The sequence below is a fragment of the Mauremys mutica genome, chromosome 6, assembly GCF_020497125.1.
Source record: "Mauremys mutica isolate MM-2020 ecotype Southern chromosome 6, ASM2049712v1, whole genome shotgun sequence".
In the NCBI taxonomy this organism is placed as follows: Eukaryota; Metazoa; Chordata; order Testudines; family Geoemydidae; genus Mauremys; species Mauremys mutica.
In genome coordinates this window covers 573,879-593,338 of record NC_059077.1, presented here as the reverse complement: position 1 = coordinate 593,338, position 19,460 = coordinate 573,879, and the positions used below count along the sequence as shown (strand labels likewise).

General features: G+C 50.7%; 1 protein-coding gene across 2 annotated transcripts in view; it reads left to right on the top strand.

Annotated features, from left to right (window-relative positions):
- The window catches only part of TLN1 (talin 1), a 171,285-nt gene that overhangs the window by 39,276 nt on the left and 112,549 nt on the right, over nt 1-19,460 (top strand). The gene's annotated exons all lie outside the window — the stretch shown is intronic.

Genomic DNA, 19,460 nt, shown 5'->3' with positions numbered 1-19,460 from the left:
AGGTATACGAGCATAACTGGGACCCCAATCTTGTGACTCAGACTTCCCCTGATGAAGCCTAAGCAGATCTGAGATGACAGAATCAGGATCCAAGGATCTTTTATACAATTTCATGTCCTCTTTGACACGTTGGGATTTCCTCAGGGAGCAAAAGGTAATTAGGATGACTTTGAAGGAGGTCCATCACTGGTACTTAGCTATACGAATTAACATACGACCATTTGCTTTTTCCTTCACCATTCACAGTACATTTCAAAGAGATGAATACTGAGATATCCCATGTTTATAATTCATTTAAATGATATCAGAATACAGCATAGATAAGGACTGGTGAGTTTAGTACACTGTTGACCCTACTTACATTTACATACACACACACACACACACACACACACACACACACACACACACAAACAATATCTCCCCACATGTCTTCTGTGGGTTATTTATTTTGTAGGATGTTTAACCCTTTCTAGCCGTGTGTCAGTTATGTTTTCCAGTGTGCATTACTTTGCCTATGCTTCAGAGGATACATGCGTATGGGGGTGTGTGGCAGGAGTGAGGTGGAAGGGTGGGGTGGGGGAGAAGAGATTGCATGCGGTTCCCACAATACACATCTTACTTGAAGCCCAGCAGAAACAACTAAGATGTCTGTACAGTGTAAGGAACCTGGGTATCAAAATGGAGGAACTACTGGTGTAGGAAGTGAGACCAGGTATTATAGTGATAATGAAAACGTGGTAGAATAGTTGTGACTGGAATACAGGCATTGAAGAGTATATGCTGTTCAGAAGTGGAGTAGTATTGTATATTAATGACTAAGTAGACTGTAAAGAAATTAGAAGTATTGGAATGGATAAAACAATCTGTTTGGTCAAATTCGCTTTGGGGAGGAAAGGTAACACAGGCTCCACTGGGATAGTCCTTGGAGTCGGCTACAGATCAGTGTTCCCTCTAATTTTTTACATCCATGTGCGGAATGAATTTTATCACCTCCATATTGGTGCACATAACAAAGTTCATGTGATGGTGGTGGGGCCAAGGGTTCAGAGTGTGGTGAGGGGGCCTCAGGGTTAGGGCAGAGTGGGGGTTGGGTTGTGGGGGGAGGAGGGCTTGGGCTGGGAATGAGGGGTTTGGGGTGCAGGCTCCCTCTGGGTGGTAGTGGGGAGAGAGGACTCCCCTCAGCCCTCTCATCGCAACAGCTCGGGGCCAGGGGAGAGGTGTCTCCTTGGCCATGGCAGCTCCGGCGGGGCTGGGCTCAGGGAGGGGCTCCTTTTCCCCAGCCGGGATGGGCAGGAAGGAGCAGGGCTTAATAGGCAGCTGCGTGGCTGCACAGCTTAGATGGAACTTAGCTACAGCCCCCTGGGATCCGATATGGATCGACTTTTTTTATATTTTTAACAAAATAAATACTACTGGGAATTGTGTGATTATAGGAGACTCTAATTTCCCAGATATAAATTGGAGGACAATAAAGGTAAGGCCCAGATATTCCTGGATGTGAGAGCAGACAGATTTCTTCACCAGATAGTCACCAAACTATCAAGAGGTGAAGCTATTATAGATTCAGTATTGGTAAGTAGCGAGGACGTCATAGAAGAACTGGTTGTAGAGGACAGCCTTGGTTTGAGAGATCATGAGTCAATTCACTTCAAACTTAAAAAAAAGGTAAACAGGTCTGCAACTAGGGTCCTTAATTCCAAAAGGGCAAATTTTAAAAAATTAAGGGAGTTAGGGAAATGGACTGGACTGAAGAACTCAAGGATCTGAATGTGGGGGAGGCTTGGAATGACTTTAAGTCAAAGTTGCAGAAGCTCTCTGAAGCCTGCACTCTGAGCAAGGGGAAAAAATTTGCAGGGGAAGGTTGCGGACCAGACTAGATGGACAAGCATCTCCAATAGGTTATTTGGAGTGAGCCTACACGGAATGAAAGAAGGCATAGATCAGGGGCGGCAACCTGCTCAGCCGATTGGTGGTTTGGTTTTTTAATGGCACATTGCTGCCTGCTGGGGTCCTGGCCCCACTCAGCCCCCCCACCCACCGCTCTCTCCTGCGGGGACAGGAGGCAGAAGCTTGGTCCTGCCGGAAGCCAAGCTCCCCCTCCTTCGCTTTTCCCCCCAGTGTGGTGCTTTCCTGCCCCTCCTCCTCTCCCTCCCTGCGCCGATCAGCTGATCGCCCTTGCGAGGGTCAGCGGGAGAAGCGGAGCGGCAGCCTGCTCGCTGCTCCGGGGAGGAGGCAGAGCAGAGGCGGGGACGGGGCCTTGGGGAAAGGGGAGGAATCAGGGCCTATCCCCTCCAGCCCCCTGCTGTGAGCCACTCATGGCAGGGGGCTGGGAGTGGGAGCACCCCCATGAGCCGAGTACCCCAGCCCTCTGACCTGACCCCTGTACCCCCACCCCTCCCCATGCTGGCAGGAGCCGGCGGACAGAACCCCAGACTAGCAGCGGGCTGAGCCGCTCAGCCCGCTGCCGGTCTGGGGTCCCGGCTTCCGGCCCCTTGCCAGCCGGGGTCCCGGCCACATGCCCGGCTCAGCCCGCTGCCAAACTAGGTGAACGGAACCCCAGGCCAGCAGCGTAAGATCAGCATTTTAATGAAGCTTCTTAAACATTTTGAAAGCTTTGTTTACTTTACATACAACAATAGTTTATATAATATAGACTGAGAGAGAGAGACCTTTTAAAAATGTTACAATGTATGACTGGCACACGGAACCTTAAGTTAAAGTGAATAAGTGAAGACTTGGCACAGCACTTCTGAAAGGTTGCCGACCCCTGGCATAGTTCATCAAGGAAACCTAGGTCTTGGAGGTCAAACAGTGAGAACTGCCACAAGCCAAGCGGAGATGGACCTTTGAAAGGAAATTTAAAATCCATATTAAGTAAATAAAAAGAGGAGTTATCTGAGCGATTGATCTTAGCAAACTCATGGAAAATGGGAGAGATTCCAGTGGATTGGAAAAGGACAAATGTACCAATCTATAAAAAGGACAACCTGGGGAAGTACAGGACAGGCAGCTTAACTTGAGTACTCAGAAAGATAGTGGAGCAAATAAGCAATCAGTTTGCAACCACCTAGAAGATAATAAGGTGATAAACCAACCTAATAACTTTTTTGTACAGGACAAGAAGCCTTATGCATATGGGGGAGGCAGTAGATGTGGTATATCTTGACTTTAATCAGGGGTTTGTTACTGTCTCGCATGGTCTTCTCATAAACAAACTAGAGAAATATAGTTTAGATGGAGTTACTATAAGGTGGGTGCATAACTGGTTGGAAAACCATCCCCAGAGAGTAGTCAGTGGTCCACAGTCAAGCTGGAAGGGCACATCGACTGGGGTCCTGCAGGGATCAATTCTGTGTCCAGTCCTGTTCAATATCTTCAGTGATTTAGATAATGGCATAGAGAGCACACTTATAAAATTTGTGGACGATGCCAAGCTGGGAAGGGTTGCAAGTGCATTGGAGGATAGGATGAACATTCAAAATGATCTGGACAAACTGGAGAAATGGTCTGAAGTAAATAGGATGAAATTCAATAAAGACAAATGCAAAGTGCTCCATTTAGGAAGGAACAATCAGTTGCACACGTACAAAATGGGAAATGATTGCCTAGGAAGGAGCACTGCGGAAAGGGTTCTGAGGCCATAGTGAAACAATGTAACACTGTTGCAAAAAAAACACCATTCTGGGATGCTGTAATGATGCTGCCTTTGGTGGAACACTTCTGAGAGTATCAGTTCAGGACAAATTGCTCAGAGCAGGGCAGTCACAGCCCCAGGCCGGGATTTCTCCACTTCTAAGGCACAGCAAACCAGCCACACAGAGAGGACTTTGGTTTTACCTCACTGGCTAACCAGAAGTCATACAAGCAATTCCCTTAGGCCTGGTCTACACTAAGAATGGGGGTCGAACTAGGGTACGCAAATTCAGCTACGTGAATAGCGTAGCTGAATTCGAACTACCCTAGTTCGAACTACGTACCCGTCCAGACGCCGCAGAACCGAACTCCGCGGCTCCAAGGTCGACTCTGCTAACTCCAGCTGCCGAGGTGGAGTACCGGAGTTCGAACTAGCGCTTCCGGAGTTCGAACTATCGCGTCTAGATCAGACGCGATAGTTCGAACTCCGGAAAGTCGAACTCACCGCGTCGACCCGCGCGGTAAGTGTAGACTAGCCCTTAGATGCTCCAATTTCCCCAGTATCACCACTAGTGCCACTCGTTATGGGGACGAATGGTTATGAAAACCAACACCCCAGTAAAAGGAAAAAGGTTCTTCCGATCCCAAAGGACCAAGCCCCAGACCCAGGTCAATATACACATCAGATCTTACCCACAAATCACGCTGTTGACAATCCTTTAGAATCTAACGGTTTATTCATAAAAAGAAAGAAATATAGACGAGAGCTCGAATTGGTTAAATGGAATCAATTACATACAACAATGGCAAAGTTCTTGGTTCAGGCTTGTAGGAGTGATGGAATAAACTGCAGGTTCAGATCAAGTCTCTGGAGTACATCCCCAGCTGGGATGGGTCATTCAGTCCTTTGTTCAGAGCTTCACTTTGTAGCAAGGTTCCTCCAGAAGCAAGAAGCTGGATAGAAGACAAAATGCAGGGGTTTCCAGGGCCTTTTATATTCTCTTCCCTGTGGAAGGACACTCCTTTGTTCTTACTGTGGAAAATCACAGCAGCAAGATGGAGGTTGATGTCACATGGGGAAGTCACATGTCCAGGCATGACTCCCTTTGCAGGCTAACACCATTGTTTACATGTTAGTTTGAACCTTTCCAGGAAAGCTCAGATGTGGATTAGCGTCTCCCAAAATTTAATTTAATAATTTAATTTTTTTAAATAATAATTTAATAATTGGAGTTATACCAATCTCCTAGAACTAGAAGGGACCTTGAAAGGTCATCAAGTCCAGCCCCCTGCCTTCACTAGCAGGACCAATTTTTGCCCCAGATTCCTAAGTGGCCTTCTCAAGGATTGAACTCACAACCCTGGGTTTGGTAGGCCAATGCTCAAACCACTGAGCTATCCCTTCCCCCTCCACTGAGTCCATTGTCAGTTAACAGAGAGGCAGCCGTGTTAGTCTGTATCCGCAAAAAGAACAGGAGTATTTGTGGCCATCACCTACAGCCCCCAAATAAAACCTCTCCAGCGCATCATCAAAGATTTACAACCTATCCTTAAAGATGATCCCTCACTCTCACAGATCTTGGGAGACAGGCCAGTCCTCGCTTATAGACAGCCTCCCAACCTGAAGGAAATACTCACCAGCAACCGCACACCATACAACGTAAACACTAACCCAGGAACCTATCCTTGCAACAAAGGCCGATGCCAGCTCTGTCCACATATCCATTCAAGTGACACCATCATAGGACCTAATCACATCAGCCACGCTATCAGGGGCTCGTACACCTGCACATCTACCAACGTGATATATGCCATCATGTGCCAGCAATGCCCCTCTGCCATGTACATTGGCCAAACCGGACAGTCTCTATGCAAAAGAATAAAGTGACACAAGTCTGACATCAGGAATCATAACATTCAAAAACCAGTGGGAGAACACTTCAACCTCTCTAACCACTCAGTGACAGACTTGAAGGTGGCAATTTTGCAACAAAAAAACTTCAAAAACAGACTCCAAAGAGAAACTGCTGAACTTGAATTAATATGCAAACTAGACACAATTAACTGTGGCCTAAACAGAGACTGGGAATGGTTGGGTCATTACACTAATTGAATCTATTTCCCTATGTTAAGTTCTCCTCACACCTTCTATGGGCCATCTTAATTATCACTTCAAAAAGTTTTTTTCCTCCTGCTCACGATAGCTCATCTCAATTGATTAGGCTCTTCCTGTTGGTATGCATACTTCCACCTTTTCATGTTCTCTGTATGTATAAATATCCCCTGTCTGTGTGTTCCATTCTATGCATCCGAAGAAGTGAGCTGCAGCTCACGAAAGCTCATGCTAAAATAAATTTGTTAGTCTTTAAGATGCCACAAATACTCCTGTTCTTATTGTCAGTTAAGTGTTTCTCAGTAAGTGCCCATTCTCAAGAAGCTGAGCAAATGCTTCACTGAGGCTGCTTTGGAATCAAACACATTTGAGATACAAGTACATAGCCCATATTCATAACTTCAAATATCAAAATGATACACACAGACAGACAGCACCATCATAACCAGCAAATCCGAACCTTTCCCTAGACACCTCACACGACAACCTTTGTACAATATTTGCTGCAAACAGTGGTTGCAACAATGATCTATACGGTCAGTTTATGTTAATAACGTCAGACCCCCCCAATGCAAAATTGATGCAGGAAGGGATGACACAAACATCGTTGACTGCATCCCAAGAGCTCCCCCTCCTTGGGTCTGTCTCACTACAGCTAGTGTTGGGCTAGAGGCCGTACCAGTGTATAACAGAAATGGTTTATCAAAGTCATGTTCAATAACATGATTGAATCTCTTTACAAACTCAAGGCAAACCTTGGTTAGAACAATAGTGGATTGGAGCTGCTCTTGCAGCAGGATTCCTGTATGTCTCATGTGATCTTGTCAAGAGCTAAAGAACATCATATAGCTACTTTATTCATACAAGCTCTGGCAAATGTTTGGAACCCAATTAATATCAAGACAATGTAGATATTAATATTGTCCATAGTACAGGAATATTGGCATTTAGCTGTGAAAACAATACAGTAGCATGCTTCAGTTTCCCTTTTCATACAGCACATCAGGTCTGGAATGTCTTTTCTTTGGTGAAAAGTTCCAAGACTGTTTACAGGCATTAACTTTTCAAATAGTGTGTTTTTATGTATCACTCTTAACATGTTCAAGGGATTTTCCAAAAGATTAGGCACATTGTACATTTTTACAGTTCTTGGTGATTTTTGTAACTAATGTGTTGCTATTACCATCAGCAATAACACATTCATTGCAAGTGTCTGTTTGCAATCATGTTTGTCATGCCACACCTTTGGCTCAATACCATTAGGGTTTTGACATTTTAGGGTTACCCTGTGGCTTCCCATGCAAAATTTAATTATTTTCTTGTCCTGAAGGATCAAACCCTGATTTTTTTTGCACTGGCTGATGGGGTGGGCTCTCCGTGCTAACAGCTAATAGCAAGTCTGTCTTCTCCCTGCCAGCCAGCCACGTAATTTACATCAACACAGACAGGAGCCTGTTCATCAGTTGTTAGATTCTTAACTGTTACCAATTCTAAAGCTGAACTCTGTCTTAAAGAGAGATCACACAAATCCAAAGAGTCTGAGGGTGAGAGTCTGCATGCTCTCCCCTGCATCCTTAAGCATTCAGCCATAAAACTGTTCTGCTGTGAAACACCTGTAACCAAATCTCTCCTCAGACCCTGAAGCACAGACTGCTCACTTAAAGAACTAGCATGGAGACATTCCTGTCCTAACACCATTGTCTTCCCAACAAGCTGGCCAACACAGCCACGTTATAGGGCTGTTCAAATTCCCTGACAATTTTCATTTAATCTGAGACCTTCTGAAAGGTATTTACACTGGATCTTTCAAAAGGAAAGTCAGTGGATCCATTCACAACAGAAAATTTCTGGCTGTCAGGAACTGAAACTTCCTGGATTAAATCACTTCCACACCTTCAGTTGCAGCAAACTGCTTGCATAGATTACCATGAGGATTCCTTTCCCAGGAGCTTCTCTAAGCAGCAATTCCCCCCTCACAGAAATTCTGCCCTTACCCTCTTCACCTAGGGCTTGCTCTAAATGAACACTTTCCTGAGCAACAACAGATTCTTCCCGGGTCTGACATCCAGGATCACCTTAGGCTCATCAGGCGGAATTCTACACAATCCCCTTTTAGGCTAGATTTCAGGCTAGATTTCATAGTTAAAAGGTCAGAAGCATTTTCTTTCCCTCAGGAATCTTTTCCTTCTTGCTACATGTTTCCAAACTGTCAGTAGGTAACACAATCAGATCACCTTTCTGCTCTCCTTGTGCCCTGGCTACGATATCACCCTGATCAGACAGAGCTGCTACACCCTTTTCCAGCCACACATTAGCAACAGGCCAAATACAAGCACCAGAATTGTCTGGTCTCTGGGATTTTGCTAGGACACTAACTGGATGCAACTAGTCACAGTGCCATTCTCCCCAGCAGACACGAACTTAGGACCGTTCCCTTCCTGGGCTTTAGTTGAATCCAGAACCAACTCCACTATTCTCAAGCATCACAGGCTGAAAGGCACCTTCTGTCTGCTCCACAGGCAAAGAAGAGCTGGAGACACATTCTCCTTCCCCAGACACACAGCTTGGGATCTCATTTCCCTTGTCCCAGCACACAGGGCTGTTCACAGACAACTGCTTGGAGACTGGGGTAGCTCCTGCCAAGGGCTAAGTCAATACCCCTGACAGACACAGGCACATTCCCTTCACTGTCACAATTCTTCACACAGGTAAGGGATAGGGACACTCATCTTCCACTCTCCTGGCCTTCCCACACTGCTGACTAGACAAAGCCATCAGCGCACAAGGCTGCCTAGGCTCCTCCAAAATCTCCTTGTTCTCCTCTCCCTTGTCCCAGCACAAAGGGCTGGTTACGGACAAATACTGGGAGAGTGGGGCAGCTTCCTTACCAGGCACATGGCCACTTCCAACAGATACACGGCTGCTCTTCTCACTACACTGAGCTACGTCCAGCAAATCACAGTTACCTTATTCAGGTTCACTTTTACAAGCTGTATTTGCCAATAATCCATCACCCATTAAAATCTACCCTTTTCTTCCTCAATTAGGGCTTTAACCTTATCCTCCACTTTAATCTGCTCCTGAGAAACATTTTCCTGACCAATGAGATCTTTCTGCTCTTTATTTAATTCCAGATTCACTTCTGAGACATTTAGACAGATATTCAGAAACTCCACTCACAGATAAACTGCTTTTTTGCACAGACAAACATTTGGAGAAACCCTCCCCAGGAAAATCATTGCCCATAATAGAGACAGGTTTATGATCATTACTTTCCTGTGACTGGCTACCTGGACTGAACAAAGCTTTAATATCTTTCCCAGTCAGAAGAGCCTTAGACAATAACTTCCTTACACCAGCTATAACTTCATGCTTAGCATCATTCCATTCAAACTGGCACATGAAACTGCAAGCCCAATAGCAAGGATTTTTTTGAGTCTGTAAACTTGGGGCTCATACCTTATGCCTGGAGAATTGTAAATATAGTACTTATATTTTAAGAAAGGAGGGGGAGAAAGTGATCTAGGAAAGTACAGGCCTGTTAGTTTGACCTCAGTTGTATCCGAGGTCTTTGGAAAAATTTTTGAAAGAGAGAACTGTTAAGGGCATTGCGATAAATGATAATTGGGATAAAATACAATGTGGATTTACAAAAGGCAGATTGTGCCAGATAAATCTGATCTTTCTGTGAGAAAACCAATTTTCTAAACAAAAGAAATGCAGTAGATCTAATCAACCTGGGAAATTATTAGTTAAATTGGAGAAGATAGAGATAAATACAAGAATCAAAAGGTGGGTAAGGAGCTGGTTAAAGGGGAAACTACAATGGGTCATGTTGGAGGGAGGTTACTAGTGAAGTTTGTCTAGGATTGGTCTTGGGAAAAATCTTATCTAACATTTCCATTAATGACCTTGGCACAAAAGTGGGAGTGTGCTAATAGAATTTGCGGATGACACAAAGTTGGGAGGTATTGCCAATACTGAGGAGAACCGGAATACTATGCAAGAAGATTTGGATGACTGAAAAGTGGAGTAATAGAAATGGGATAAAATTAATAGTGTAAAGTTCAAGGTCATGCACATAGGGACTATCAAACAGAAGTCTGTCTATATGCTGGGGACATACCAGTTGAGAGCGACAGAGGAGGAGAAAGATGTGGGTGTATTGATTGATCCTAGGATGACTATAAGCTGCCAAGGTGATGTGACTGTGAAAAAGGCTAATGCGATCCTAGGATGCATCAGTCAAGGTATTTCCAGTGAAGATAAGGAGGTGTTAGTACCGTTATACAAGGCACTGGTGAGACCTCATCTGGAATACTGCATGCAGTTCTGCTCTCCCATGTTTAAGAAAGAAAAATTCAAACTGGAACAAGTGCAGAGAAGGGCTACTAGGATGATCCAAGGAATGGAGAACCTACCTTATGAAAGGAGACTTAAGGATGTTGGCTTGATTAGCCTTACGAAACAAAGGCTGAGGGGAGATGCATACGATTGCTCTATAAATACATCGGAGGGGTAAACACTGGGGTTATTTAAGTGCCAGTGTTGACACAAGAACAAATTGGTATAAATGGGCCATCAATAAGTTTAGGCATGAAATTAGATGAAGGTTTCTAACCCTCATGGGAGTGCAGTTCTGGGACAGCCGCCCAAGGCAAGTAGTGGGGGCAAAAGACCTAACTGATTTTAAGACTTCAGGCTACGTTTATGGAAGGAACGGTATGATGAGATGCCTACATGGCATGTGGCCCAGCTGCGACTGCTAGCAGCAAATATCTCCACCATCCAGAGAGGGGACACTAGGTGAGGAGGGCTCTGAGTTACTACAGAGAATTCTTCCCCAGGTGTCTGGCTGGTGGGACTTGCCCACACGCTCAGAGTCTAACATCTCCATATTTGGTGTCAGGAAAGAATTTACCTCCAGATCAGTTTGTCAGAATCCCTGGGGGTGGGGTTCGCCTTCCTCTGCAGCATGAGACAGAGGGCACTTGCTGGATTGCACTACAGTAAATGGTGGACTCTCCCTAACTTGAAGCTTTTAAATCAAATTTTGAGGACTTCAGTAACTGAACCAGAGGTTCTGGGCCTATGCAAGAGTTGAGTGGGTGAGTTTCTGTGGCCTGTGATGTGCAAGAGGTCAAATTACATGATCATGATGATCCCCTTCTGGCCTTAAAGTCTCAGTCTGGGGCAGGGTTGTGTGATTTGAGGAGGGTTTGTGGAGCGGTGGGGGAGTGTGATTGGGAGGGGCTGTCGGGTGCTGTGGGGTGTGTGGAGGAGTGGGGGGAGTGTGATTTGGGGGGTTTGGAGGGGTTTGGGGGGAGGTGCTGCAGTGTGGTTGTGAGGGTGCTGTGGGGCAGTGGGGAGGTGCTGCAGGGTGTGTGTGGTTGTGGGGGTGCTATGGGGCAGGGGGCAGGTGCTGTGGGGTGCCGTGGGGAGGGGTTGGAAGGAGTGCTGCGGTGGGAGGAGATGCTGCAGCAGGGTGTGTGGAGGGCTGTCGGAGTTTGTGATTTGGGAAGGGATGTGCGCGCACACTCTGTGTATTCCTCTCCCCCTCCCCGCTGACATTCCTCTGAACTAGGGTTCCTGCCCCGTCAGACTGGGAGCCCTGGGCCTCCAAGCAAGGCTCTCCCAGAAGCACTGCAGCAGCGCGCAGGAATGCAGCGCTGGAATGTCTCCATGTGGGAGGGCAGGAGATGGGAGAGCTGCTCAGAACCCCACCCCGGGTCTCTCTCAGCCATGGGGGTCCCTGGGAATTCTCTGACCCTGATCATACCAGGGGAGTGTGATGAGCTGCTCCAGGCCCTGCCCTCCTTCACCCCTCCCCAGCCTCTGCCTGGCCCCCTCTCCTTCCTCCTCTCTGCTCGGGCCTGTTCCTGACTTTACTGCCCAGTCAGTGCTAGCTGCTGTTCGGCCCAGATTCTACCCGCCCCTCTAAAAGTCAGGGTGGGACTCTGGGCCCCGCTCTGGGCAGGGGACTTTCTTTGCTGTTGCTCTGGGAGCTTGTAGGCCTTGGTCCTGGCCGAGAGTTCAGCCGCCTGGCCAGGATTCTGCTCCCAGGAGCAAAATAAACATTTGGGAGTTTGAGTGCCTGGCTTGGCCTTGCCTGGGGCAGTGACTGGGCCTGGAAGCACTCAGCCCGTCCCCCGTGGCACAGGGGGTAAGCCAGGCCGTCCTCCGCCCCACGTATCGTAGCGTGGGTTACCGATGGGGCTCCTTGCTGTGGGGCTGGTGTTGCTGTGACATGCTGGGGGCTGGGTTGCTTGTGATGGGTTTTTAATCTCCTCCTGTTAGGTTTTCTCTGAGCTCCTATCCATGCCATGGCCCTGTTAGGAGGAGAGGGACCTTTCTGGGGGACAGGGGTTAGACCAAATGTCTCTGCTTGGGTTAGCTGCTCCCAGCTCCAGCCAGACTGGTGTAACATCTCCCAGCACGGTTCTGACCAGGATTGTCAGAACCTCCATGCCTGGCACTTGGGAGCTGGTCATTGCTGTGGCAACCTCCGTTTTTCCCATTCCCAGCTTCACTGTTGGTGCAATGTTAACAGCTGTATTTTGCATTTAGCTTAATTGGTTTTAGGCAAGTCAGGGTGGGGACAGAGGGGAGGCACCTTGCTGCAGCCCTCCAGACCTTGGGTCCCGGGCAGCGCTTCTTCAATAGAGGCAGTACCTGGCCGCTGGATTGGGGTGCAAGAGCATGTGACACTGAAACACCAGCGGAGGGTTCACACGTGGCAGGCAGGGAGGATCAGGAGGAGACTTGAGCAGGAAGACAGAGGGTCACGTCTCCAAGGCCTGCAGGCCATTGGACTCTCTCCTGTTCTCTTTGGCTTTCTGGGTGATGTGAGCGAGGGCTCCGGAGAGGATGAAATGCTCAGCTGCAGCTCCGCTCACTGGCAGTGCAGGGTTTGTATCTAGCAGCAGCCAGAGGCCTTGATCAGGTGCGGTGCATCCAGGGAGCTCAGTCTAAGCGAAAAGCCAATACAAATGGGTGTGACAGATGGGGCAAGGATGAGAGTAAAGGGGGTGGGGTCCTACCTGTGCCTGGTGAGCACTGGGGACAGTGATGGTTCCAGATAACTTAAAAGGCAGCTTGGTCCGGGGGCCGGGCACTGGCCTGGGAATCAGGAGACTTGGGCTCTTTCCAGCTTTCCTACTGTGGGACCTGGGGCAGAGACCAGCCCCTGGCTGTGCCACTGTTTCCTCTGTCTGGTCTCTTCAGTAGCTTGTGAGCTCTGTGGGGGCAGGGACAGTCTCTTACTGTCAGCCTGTGCAGCGCCCAGCACGATGGGCACATCTGGATGCTTTCCTAGCATGCAGAGTGCATAGCACGGTGGTTAAACTGATGTGTTTTTAATGGGGCATTCGCTGGCTGGTGGATTTCTTGTGGAGGTCACAGCAGTGACTCGTGCGGGTGCTTCTGTGGAAGAAAGCAGGGTCAGGGCTTACCCCTAGTAACTAACTGGGGAGGGAGGAAAGTGGGGCCCCGTGTCCAATCCAGTCCCAGCAGAGGTGCTGGGTGCTGGCCGTTGTGCTGTCTTTGCAGGATTCAGGCTCACTGCAGCATGTTGGACATGGTATAAATTGGAAGTGACGTTGCTCTTTTTATTTTTTTCTTTCAAGCTCTGAGACTCCTGTCACTCCAAACTGGGGCAGGTTCTGCTCTGGCTGCTCCTTGCTAGTCAGCAAATGGTGCTCGGCAACTTGCTTTGTGCTTGTTTCTCAGAGGCAGCCTGTCAAATGCCTGGAAGAAGCGCCCGTGCTCCTTGGACACAGCGTGGGGTCCCTTACAAGTCTGAGATTGGAGAGCCAGGTCTCCTCCCGGACTCAGAGGGTGGGGCTCACTGGCCAAATGTAGAGCATTCAGCTCAGAGACTGACAGACTGGGCAGTGTTACCAGAGCTTACCCATGGGAACTGGATTAGCTAGGGATCCCTGTGTGGGGAGTGGGGGGAGGCCGCTGCTCTCTGCAGGGGTGTCAGAGCATCCCTAGGGTAGGGTTAGTGCCCTGCCATCTAAGCTAAGCAGGTGAGCGCATACCAGCATCTAGATGGGAGACCAGCAGTGCGGATCGGGTGTGGGTAGAGTCAGTGCGGCACCAGATAGGCTTCTGCTGGAGGTGCTGACTGAAGTCCTGGTCCAGATCTCTTGGTATTGCCCTGGGAATAGGAATTACTACCTCAAATGTCATGGCCTGATCCCAGCTGCTGAGATTCCATTTTGTCTCCCCAAATCCCCATGGAAGTGTGATTTGGATACAGGATTCTCCTTTCTTCCTGTCCTGTCACTTTGCGGTGAGGTTTTTCTGTTCCCCACCCAGTTGTACTCCAGCAGGTGGGATGAGAGGTAGCAGTATCCATTACTCCCATGGACACAGTTCCACTGTTCTCTGGGCCGTGCCTGCCTTTCTGCGGCCGCACGGGCTTGGGTGCGGGCTGCACAAGGCCACCCAGGGCTCTGGGTACGTACTTGGGCGACTAGCCCACAGTGAACCTGTGCTGCTGCGGCTTCACTGCTTTAGCTCAGGTCTGTCTACGTGTGGTGCAGTCACATCTCCGACTGCAGTGTAAACATGTCCAGAGTCTGCTCTGCTCAGCATGCATGCACAACAGACAGCTCCCCCGAGCAGTGTTCCGCCTGAGAAAGGGATTTGCAAATAAATACCCCAAACCTGCCTGGGCCAGAGCAGGGCCTGCACCAAAGGGCCTGCACTGCGCTTTGGAGTGTGGCTAAAAAGGCACTCTCCTTCTGCTGAGGAATCGAGAGTTCTGGTTCCAGGGGGCTGTGCAGCTCGGGGCAGGGGGTGAGGGGATTACAGGGGGCTGTGGGATTGCTGGGGGTGTGAGGGGTTTACAGCAGGGCTGTGGGATTGCAGGGGGCTGTGTAACTCAGTGCCCAGCAGGGCTGGCTGGCTGGGAGTTGCAATAGGGCTGTGGCTGGGTGGCTCTCCGAAGGAGCAGTGGATGATGTGGTGTAAAATAAATATATATAATACATATATACACACAGCTATCTCATAGAACTGGACGGGACCCCGAAAGTTCATTGAGTCCAGCCCCCTGCCTGCACTAGCAGGACTGTCCAAGTCTGCCTCTGGCTAGCTGGGGCCTGAAGCATCTAAAGCTCCCTTGTCATACTCTGGCTGCAGGGAGAAGGATTCTCCCCATCTGCCTCCTGATGGCAGCTCTGCTCCTCAGCCCCGCCGCCAGCCACCTCTCTGCTCCCAGCCTTTTGGCTGGGTTTTCCCCTCTGAATAACTCCAGCACTGCTGAGAGCTCCCCGGTAGCCCTGGAATTTGGGGTGACAGTGTCCCTGCCACCACAGTAGCTGAGAAACCAAACCCTCTCTTGTTCATTTTCCTCTCAGCTGCTCAGGAAGCTCTGAGATGCAGAGAAGGCGGAGCTTCCTGCCTGCGGCCTCACGGCCCTGACCCGTAGCAAAGTCACACTGGCAGGCTAGAAATAAACTTTCACGACAGCTTAAACTCTGCAGAATTGGTTTATCCATCCCCCCCTTCCCCGACGAGAGAGGTTTTCTGGCTGCGTCTGTTGCGTCCCACACCAGAGGTGGGGAGTGAGCTCAGCAGATGGCGCAGTACCCCTGGGGCGAGAGGGGTGCTGCCGAGCTGTTGTGAATGCGAGGTGCTGTCAGTGTGGCGCAGAGATCCGTTCTCACTCTTATTCACTACAGTTGCTGTAGTGCCCAGTGTCCCGTTGTGCTAGAGGCTGCACGTACACGCAGATGCAGTCCCTGCCCTCAGACTTCCCCCACGCTGACTGAAACGGGCGCCGTGTGGAGTTTGGTTCTGATGCTGCCTGCGCTGCCTTGGGGACTGAGTGCCCCTTGGTGTGGAGATTGGCTCAGGCTGGAATGGGTGCAGCACGCACAGTTATCATACAGGAGTGTCTGAGCATTGGGTCCAGTCTGGTGGATTTCCATGTGTCCCCCCATCCCTCCACTTGTCCTGTTTGGTGAAGGAAGCTGAGAGCCAACCCAGGCAGAAGTCAGGAAATTCCACTGTTAAGGTTCCCACTATGGCCCTGGCTCTGCCAGGATGCACTGTACTGTAGCAGCACAGGTGACAGCTTGTGTCCTTGGCTGGGCAGTTCCTGCGCAAAGCCTTTGCAGAGCCGTCGGTCTGCCAGGCCCAGGCCGTCACTACGCTCTGCACCATCCCCTCCTTGGTGCCGGGAGCTTTTTGGGGCAGGGATTGTGGCTGTGTCTGCAGTGGCCAGTGCTTAGGTACTGTGGTCATGGACCGTCATTTAAAACCCTATAATACCTTTCGTTGTTGTGTGTTAAACCATCAGCCTTCAGCCGGAACCAAGTGTTCATGTCTGCATGAGGGAGACCCACTTCCCTTTGAGCAAGTGTGTCCTGTCTGCCCTGGGTGGCCGCAGGGTGCCGTTTGTGGGCAGGGTACAATGTTTCACCCCATCCCCACTGTCTGGCCCCCAATTCCCCCCCCCCCAGGGTTGTGGGAGGTTTGAGCCGCAGCTCCTCTCACCTGCTAATGCAGACGATTGCTTGCAGGGAGCATGTTGCGCTCAGAAGAGCTGGAACTTACCCAGAATTCAACATCTGCTTGTGGCAGGAAATCGGCAGCTGCATATCAGAGTGGAGGGGGGTAGGGTTTGTTTGCAGGCTGTTGACACTGCTCAGCGCCTGTGCACGCTGCTGGCAAACCACGGGGACCTGCAGCTTCCTCCACACTGATTCGGCGAGCTCCTTGCAGCTAGCGCGGGCGAGCCTGACTGTGGCCAAGGAGAGGTGAGCAGGGTGGGACGTTGACTTGTGGGTCTGCGGGTTACTGAGGGCGGAAGGTACACAGGTGTGTCGTGGGAGAGGTGGTAGCATGTCGTACTATCACCAGCTGCATGCCTTGAAAAACCTCCCAGACACCCACCTCCCAGAGGTGAGGGGTGCTGCTGAGGCCTGGGGGCTCTGCCCTGCGGGGGAGCTCTGCTCCCCCAGCTTCTTGGGAGCAAGAGGGTGCTGGAATCCTGCCAGCTGCTGCCCTGGGGGGCAGCTCTGTCTTCCCTCCCGCTTTCTGGCTGCTTGGGGCCTGGTGAACTTGATCCTCTCTGGCGGCTGGGAGGGAAAGCGGCTCCAGCTGGGCAGGGGGTCTCTGGGGCTGAGCTCACAGTGTGCTCAAGCTCCCCACTAAGGAAGTGGGGGTGAAGCAGCCCTGGCAGGGTCTGGAGCCTCAAGTCTGGGACTGAGCCTGGCTCAGTGAAGCTGGATGATGCCTGCTTCCCATGATGGGTAGAGGCTTGGCACCCAGTGTTGCATCTCCCAGCAGCCTCTACTGATGGTCACCCTGGCGGGGTCTCTGGCAGGAGAGGACAGTTTAGCCCCCAGGGCTTGCACCACCCGTGAGGGAGGCTCTAGGGTAGGTTACTTTTCTGCCCTGATGGCCCCTGCAGGTTGAGTACCCTCTGTATGGCCCCATAGCTTCTGGGGCAGCCTAGGGAGTCCCCAGAGTGCTTCATTCCCGTCTCGTCTGCCCCCCATGTGCGATGGAATCACTGGGTCTGCATCTGCTGGAGATGGGGCCTTGCTGGGCTGCCCTTCCTGCTCCAAGCCAGGCCCAGGTCACCTGCCCCTCAGCCCCTCACACAAGCTCTCTGACCTGCCTGCTCCCTTGCTGGCTCTTGCAGTCACCGGCAGCAGGTTCCAGCTCCTAGCTCCTCCTGCCCTCTCTGCTCCCTCCTCGCGCTCTCAACCCCATCACCGCCCATCATGCCACTGCCCCTGGCTGCCTGCTCCCCCCTCCTCCTCCTCCCCACCCCAGAACAGCAGCTGTCTCATGCCCAACCCTGGCAGGGAGAAACAGACCCTTCTAATGGAGTGGAGTTCACCGGGCGAGCCCCATGGCTTGCGCTGAGCCCCAGGAGGGAGTCTGGCTCCATGCAGCTGCTGCCTCTGGGGAAGTTCCTGGCCTGGGGGGAAGTTAACACGGTCAAGATGGGCAGTGTCGACATACAGAATATAGCTGAACCCTGTGTGGTGTCCTGCGGCGGAGGCAGGAGCAATGGGCGTCTCCCCGGGATTTGTGTGTGTGGATTTGGGGGTAGCTCCCAGGATTTGCATGCGTGTGTTAGGGGAACGGTGTGTGTGGAGGGGCTGTGAGGAGATCTGAGGGGTCTGTGCTTCCTTTTCGCACCCAAGATGTTTCCCCTTTTCTAACTCTCCATGTGCCCATTAGCAGCTCTCCTCTGGACCTGAGACTCTGACTGTGAATTCCTCAACTCCTTGGCTTTCCCCACTGCTGGGTGCTGCCCCTAGCCCCCATGCCAAGCTGCTGGCTGCCCTGAGAGGGGTCAGACCAGTGCCTTAGAGGGGAAGGTCCCTGTATCCTATCCCATCCCCCCAGCCTAGGGCTGGATTGGAATAACGCAGCCTGTGGGGAAGTGTCCCTCTGACCCGGCCGTTAGGGGTGCCTCATGCCTGGGAGTGGGTGGGAGGATTACAGCTCGTTATTTTGATCCTATCGAATGTAACTGGCTGTTCTCGTTCTCTTGGCTCAATGAGCTCTTGTGGCAGAGAGTTCCACAGGTAAACTATGCATTATATAAAAATAATTTTCCTTGCGCCATTTAAATTCACCTCCGTTTAGTTTTGGTGACTGACCCCTTGTTCCCATGTTAGCAGAGAGGGTAGGTAGGGTACTCTTATCACTCCCTCCCATCCCATCTCTGAGCAGACAGGCTTCTCTCTCTCTGGGTCCCTTCTTTCTGGGAGATGTGGCTGCATGTTGCACGTGCTCCAGGGAATGGGTGTGAGGCCACAACCCCTCTTGTTTGTGACTCCTTAGCACAGGTGGATGTCACAGGGAGACCTTTGAGAAACCCTGAGAAGGAACACAGGGCAGCACAGGCAGGGCCCTGCTGGTGCGTGGTTTGAGCTTGGTTTTCCTCTTGTGGCTTCTGTGTCATGGCAGCTTTTATTTATAATTTGTTCCCTCTCACCCTCCCCATCTTATCGGCCTGTGCTCCCTGTGCAATCACTTCCTCCAGGATGACAGCGTCACTACCAAGTAACCGCTACAGTCATTCTCCTTCCCCACAGAGAAGTGACAGTCACTGTCCATGACTCCCTTGGTGACCTTGGGGACAAGTTCCTTCCCCTTCCTTGGACTCTGTGCTTCCGTCTGTGTGGTGGGGGTGATGATTCTGACCGGGGCAGATGGCCCCCAACAGCTCTCTGGCAAAGCCCCGGGGTACTGCTGCAGATTTGGGGCTTCTGCTAAAACCATGCAGTCCTTACGGATGTGAAGGCCCTTCCGAGCATGGTGAGCAGCAGCCCTGCTGCCCTCACCCGGCCAAGGCGTACAGGGCTCTCTGGGCGCTGGCATGAATTGGAGAAGGGCTGGATTCCTTACCCAAGCTGCCAGCTGTGTCCTAGAGAGTGTCTCTTGGGGTGTGAGCAGCTCACAGGACCCTCTGCCCCTGGAGGGAAAAGCAGCCCCTATCCATGGGCCCTTAAATGAAGGGCACAACCATTGCCTGTAGTTAGGGAGCCTCACCCCGGGAGGGGGAAGGGAAAAGTAGGAGGTGATCCCTTGTTTACTGCACCCTGGTGCTGCAGGGGTCTGCAGTGAGACAGAGCTCTTCTCCATGAGCCTGTGGGATTATAGCATCCTGTATCTGGCTTTCTGGGGGGACGGGGCAGTCCCCAGAACCATTGTGAGGGTTGGAATTGGGCTG